The following is a 5,913-nucleotide window of genomic DNA, read 5'->3' as shown; positions in this document are numbered from 1 at the left end:
GGAGTTGCTCCAGATTCAATTAGAGTAACAAACAGGACTGGCCTAGCCTCAAATCCTGAATCCTTGCAATGTAATTCTGACCTGACAGTCCATCAGAAAAACACTCCCTTCTAAACTCTTCTGGATGGACCATATACCAGTGCAAAGCTCTTGTGAGGCAGCTCTGAGCAGTGGTGTTGGAGTTTCATATTAGTCAGGTGGGGCCTGATTTGCAGAGGTGCTGAGAAGCCACAGCTCCCACTCACTGCACTTGGCCCTAGCAGTGCTCTGCATGCTGCAGACGAGTTCCATGGTACCCATCATTCCATGTGGCCTTCGCACCATGAAAGCTGTTTGTTTACTTTCTGGAGATGGCAGCAGAACTTTGCTATTGAGACCCTCCTTCAATTTTACTGTTAGAGGAAACAGATGGAATTTGATTCTCGAAATGACAATGAGACAACATGATGACTCAAACTGGTGCTAAGTAAACGGAAAGGCACAACACAAACTGTACTTATGTCTTATTAGCAGTCTGGACTCAATGTACAGGAAGGCTCAGCTAGATCTACATTTCTGCAATGGGGCTAGGTTACTGCTACTGCAAGAACTTTCATTTTAGTGTTGTCTGACTAGTACATTTAAAAATAATAATAGTATTGCTCAAATCTGCTCCTGAACTAATTTAATATTGAAGTTTATGTACATGTATAATACATACCCAGGAAAAAGGCCTGTTAGACATGATATGCTTGGAAAAGAGGAGACTAAGGGGGGATATGATAGAGGTATATAAAATCATGAGTGATGTGGAGAAAGTGAATAAGGAAAAGTTATTTACTTGTTCCCATAATATAAGAAGTAGGGGCCACCAAATGAAATTAATAGGCAGCAGGTTTAAAACAAATAAAAGCAAGTTCTTCACACAGTGCACAGTCAACTTGTGGAACTCCTTGCCTGAGGAGGTTGTGAAGGCTAGAACTATAACAGGGTTTAAAAGAGAAAAGACGGTTACTCACCTTTGTAACTGTTGTTCTTCGAGATGTGTTGCTCATATCCATTCCAGTTAGGTGTACGCGCCGCGCGTGCACATTCGTCGGAAAACTTTTACCCTAGCAACTCAGTGGGCCGGCAGGTCGCCCCCTAGAGTGGCGCCACCATGGCGCTCCATATATACTCCTGCCGGCCCACCCGCTCCTCAGTTCCTTCTTGCCGGCTACTCCGACAGTGGGGAAGGAGGGCGGGTGCGGAATGGATATGAGCAACACATCTCGAAGAACAACAGTTACAAAGGTGAGTAACCGTCTTTTCTTCTTCGAGTGATTGCTCATATCCATTCCAGTTAGGTGAATCCCAAGCCTTACAAAGGCGGTGGGGTCAGAGTGAAATGTGGCAGAATAAAACTGCCGAGCCAGAGGCTACAGCCTCTCTTGAACCAGGGCATACTGCGAAGCAAAGGTAAGGACCAAGGACCAATGGAGCTTCGCGACCGGTCTCGTGGGTAGAAACACGAGCCAGCAAGGCGGCAGATGAAGCCTGAGCCCTGGTAGAATGCACGGTGATGTGGCTTGGGGAAATATGAGCCAAATCAGAACAAGTGGGGATGTCCGCCATCACCCAAGATGAGATCCTCTGAGAGGAAAACAAGCAAGCCCTCCCTTTGGCCCGCTACCGGGGCAGAGCTGGGGCACCTTAGGAAATGATTCTGTCAGCACAACATAATGCGAGCACTCCACAGATGTCCAAGGAGTGCAACGGTTATGCCCATTGCGTTGAGCTGTGGGTAACATGAAAGGCCAAAACACCTTAGGGAGGAAAGCCGGGTGTGGTCATAACTGCACCTTGTCTTTGTGGAACCTTCGTAAGAGCTCTGATCTCAGAGACCCGTCTGGCCAAGACTAGGTTGAGGCCCCAGGCGGGGCTGGGCGGCGCACCCGAGGGTGCAAGCGCTCCAAGCCCTTGAGGGACCTCGAACCCATAGTGGGACACTGAACGTCCATCTTAGCCTGCTGGAAGGTAGGGATGGCTGCTGAGAGTATCCTCAGCGATGATACCGCCAGATCCTGCCGCTGAAGGCCAGAGGCAGGCCAAATAGAGGGGATCGAGACCTCAGCAGGAGCAAGATCGAGCGTACTGCAGCTGTAAAGGAAACGCTTCCACCTGGCTCGGTACGTTGACCAGGCGGAAGGCTGCCTGTCACCCCGACTCAGGTACGTGAGGCGAAGAGGCTGCAGGTCCAAGTGACGAAGCCTGTCATTGCCCTGAGTGATGAGGTCTGGGCTGACAGGCCGAGCAACGTGGTATGTCAGTGCGTAACGAACCAGTGGGAACAGCGGGAAGGCATAATGCAGTTGGCCGTTCCACGGCATCAGGAATGCGTCCAAGATCGATTCCGAGGAGAGACCTTGGAAGGAGCAGAACACCTGGCATTTCCTGCACTCGCGGTGAGCGAACAGGTCTGTGTGAGGAACCATTTCCACTTCCGGAAAGCGGGACGCCTCACATGGGGCAGAGTGATGACTCGTAAGACAGGAAAGACCTGCTGAGTCAAAGAGATAAGACGTTCCGAACGCCTGGGAGAAAGGACGTCGCCAGCTCCATCGAGTGGGCCATGCAAAAGACCCGGAAATGGATGGCCTCCTGACAAAAAAAAAAGGGGAAGGACTATGTCCCCCCTGAATGCTTATGAAGCACCTGGCCATTGTGTTGGCTGTAAACACCGAGATACAACGGCCTCGCAGCTGCCGCTGGAACCCCTGGCATGCCAGGCGGACTACTCTCATTTTTGGGGCATTAATGAGGAATGCCAGCTCCCTAGAAGACCGAAGGCCTTAAGCTCGGAGGTGACCATGAGCACTCGAGCAGAGAGATGATGCGTCCGCCGTCAGGGGCAGTGAGGGCTGGGGCGGATGAAACCGCATCCTGTCCACACCAAGGAGGGAGTTAGCCACCACTCTAGGGAGCCTAAGGCGTTCGAGGGAACGGTGACTACCATGACCATTGGCTCCCTGTCCAAGCGGTACGCCGAGGTGGGCCGGACTTGGAGAGGACGGAGGCGGAGCTTGGCGCTTTTGGTTACAAACTTGCGGGCAACCATGGACCCAGGAGACTGAGACAAGAACGAGCTGAGGTCGTTGGGAAAGCCTTCAGACCTCAGATGATTGATGCCATCGCCTAAAACCGCAGTTGCGATAAGCAGGCTCCGGCTAGGTAGGAGACCAAGATAGCCCCTAGGAAGCCCAACCTCTGCGTGGGAACCAGAGCGGATTGCTCTATAGTAATCATCAGGCCTTGATCTGAATAAGACCGTGACGATGCCCACGGGCTGAGTGGTTTGTGTGTCAGAGTCTCCTCGGATAAGCGAATCGTCCCAATACGGAAAAACGCATATCCGACATAGCTACGGTAGGCGGCGACTATGGCCGTAAACCGGGAGTATTCACCGCTGGCTATAAAGCGGAGGCATCTCCCATGTGGAGGGAAGATGGCATTGCGAAAGTACGCGTCCTTCCTATCCAGGGCGGCATAGTAGCCCCCCGGAGGCAAGGATGGAATAATGGTTCCCAGGGATACCATGCAGAACTTCAACCTTATCCCAAACCGGTTGAGTCCATGCAGGACCAGGGAGGTCTGAGACCTGTGGTCGAGTGGGGGACTAGGGCATAACGGGAGTAAAACCCCTAGCCCCTTTCGTCCGCTGAAGGGGGACAGGGCTGGAGCAATTTAAAGGTGGTACCTATGCTCCATCGTGCGCAGGACCCAGCGATCTAAAAGTAACTGGGGCCATGCCAGGAGAAAGCGGGATCAGGATCCCGTCCTGCGACTGGTACACCGCCTTCCGGCGAACCTTGGAAGGTCCGTCTTTGGTCCCAGTGGTAATTGCGAGGGACCTTGACTTTGGCTTTTTAGGGGGCCTGACGTTTGTCTGCGACCACCTTGGCCTTGCCGTTTTCCAGAGTTCTGCCTCTGGCTAGGCACAGAGTATGGCGGCTGGGGCCATAAAGGCCTGCGTTTGGTCGCAGGCGTATACATGCTGAGACGCATTAGGACCCTATTGTCCAGCAGGCTTCGCAGTCTGGGGCTGTCTCTGCCGCGAAGATGCCTTTACCAACAAAGGGTAAATTCTTTCCCCCGTCCTCCAAGACGGCAGCGAACTCTAGGTGGGAGGTTCGAGGGAGAAACTCCTCCACCCAGGTGCTATAATTATCGCAGCTAAGCAAGGCTTGTTGCTTTGCTACCCAGAGGTGCAGGGCCCCTGCAGAGTACACCTTGCATTCGCCAAGGCTCTTTCTGCTTCGGGGCTGGCGCCCGCTGGCCATGATATCAGGATCGTGGTCCTGAGCATAAGATCCGCGCATATGGGGTGACACGGATGCGTGTCCGGACGGCCATGGAGGTACTAAAAGAGGGCACGGGCCGAGTCTCTGACTCACTCGGACCTTGCCCAACTCGGCACCGGGGACCGGCGTCAGGAGGCGTATCGGTACCTGGAACGAGATCCAGACCCGCAACCAGAACGGTGTCGGGAGGTGGACCGAGATCTCGAGGCTCGGAGAAGAGCTACAGGAGTCAAGGTACCTGCCCCGGTGCCAGATGTCGGAACGGTGCCGATAGCGGGTCGGCGAACGGGATACCGACCGGTGCAGTGAGTGTGACCAGTACCGAGGAAAACAGTACCGGAACTGCCAGTGGTGTCCGGCGTGCCGACAGGACTTGGAGCGTCTGCGGGACCGTGATCATGGACGGTGCCGCTCTGCTGTACTGACAGGGGACAGTCCCTTGAAGAGACTGTATTACCCGTACCGGCGGTGCCCAGGTCAGGCAGCACTGACTCCGTCATGGCACTGAGAGCCCTCGCCGTTGGTAACATCTCCGGCGCGCAGGGAACAGCAGGCTCAACCACAGTGCGTACTGGGGAGCTGTCAGGCACCGGATTCGACGGCCCTCGTGGGGCCGGGATCCATGGTACCGAGGTCATCAGAGCTTCGGTAGGTGCCGGTGCCGGGAGAACCGAGTTAGATAAGCCGTCTGGCTGGGGTGCCGTCAGCACTGAAGCAGCGGGAGTAATACGCTCAACCACGGCGCGTGCCGGGGAGCCGTCGGGCACCGGATTCGATAGCCCTTGTGGGACTGGAATCGACGGTGCCGATGGAAGCAGCCGGAACAGGAGCTCAACCACGGCGCGTGCCTGGGAGCCGTCAGGCACCGGATTCTATGGCCCTTGCGGGACCGGGATCGACGGTGCCGACGTCATCGGTGCCGCAGCAGGTGTCGGTGCCGGGCGATCCGACTTAGACTATCCCTCTGGCCGCGGTGCCGTTGGCACGGAAGCAGCCGGAGGATTAGCTCGACCACGGCGCGTGCCGGGGAGCCGTCAGGCACCGGATACTACGGCCCTTGCGGGACCGGGATCGACGGTGCCGACGTCATCGGTGCCGCAGCAGGTGTCGGTGCCGGGCGATCCGACGTAGACGAGCTCTCTGGCTGCGGTGCCGTTGGCACGGAAGCAGCCGGAGCAATACGCTCAACCACGGCGCGTGCCGGGGAGCCGTCAGGCACCGGATTCTACGGCCCGTGTGGGACCGGGATCGACGGTGCCGACGCCATCGGTGCCGCAGCAGGTGTCGGTGCCGGGCGATCCGACGGAGACGAGCCCTCTGGCTGCGGTGCCGTTGGCACGGAAGCAGCCGGAGCAATACGCTCAACCACGGCGCGTGCCGGGGAGCCGTCAGGCACCGGATTCTACGGCCCGTGTGGGACCGGGATCGACGGTGCCGACGCCATCGGTGCCGCAGCAGGTGTCGGTGCCGGGCGATCCGACGTAGACGAGCCCTCTGGCTGCGGTGCCGCTGGCACGGAAGCAGCAGGAGCAATACGCTCAACCACGGCGCGTGCCGGGGAGCCGTCAGGCACCGGATTCCACGGCCCTTGTGG

Source organism: Gopherus evgoodei, chromosome 8 (genome assembly GCF_007399415.2).
Source record: "Gopherus evgoodei ecotype Sinaloan lineage chromosome 8, rGopEvg1_v1.p, whole genome shotgun sequence".
Lineage (NCBI taxonomy): Eukaryota > Metazoa > Chordata > Testudines > Testudinidae > Gopherus > Gopherus evgoodei.
Note: the sequence above shows the minus strand (reverse complement) of the source record.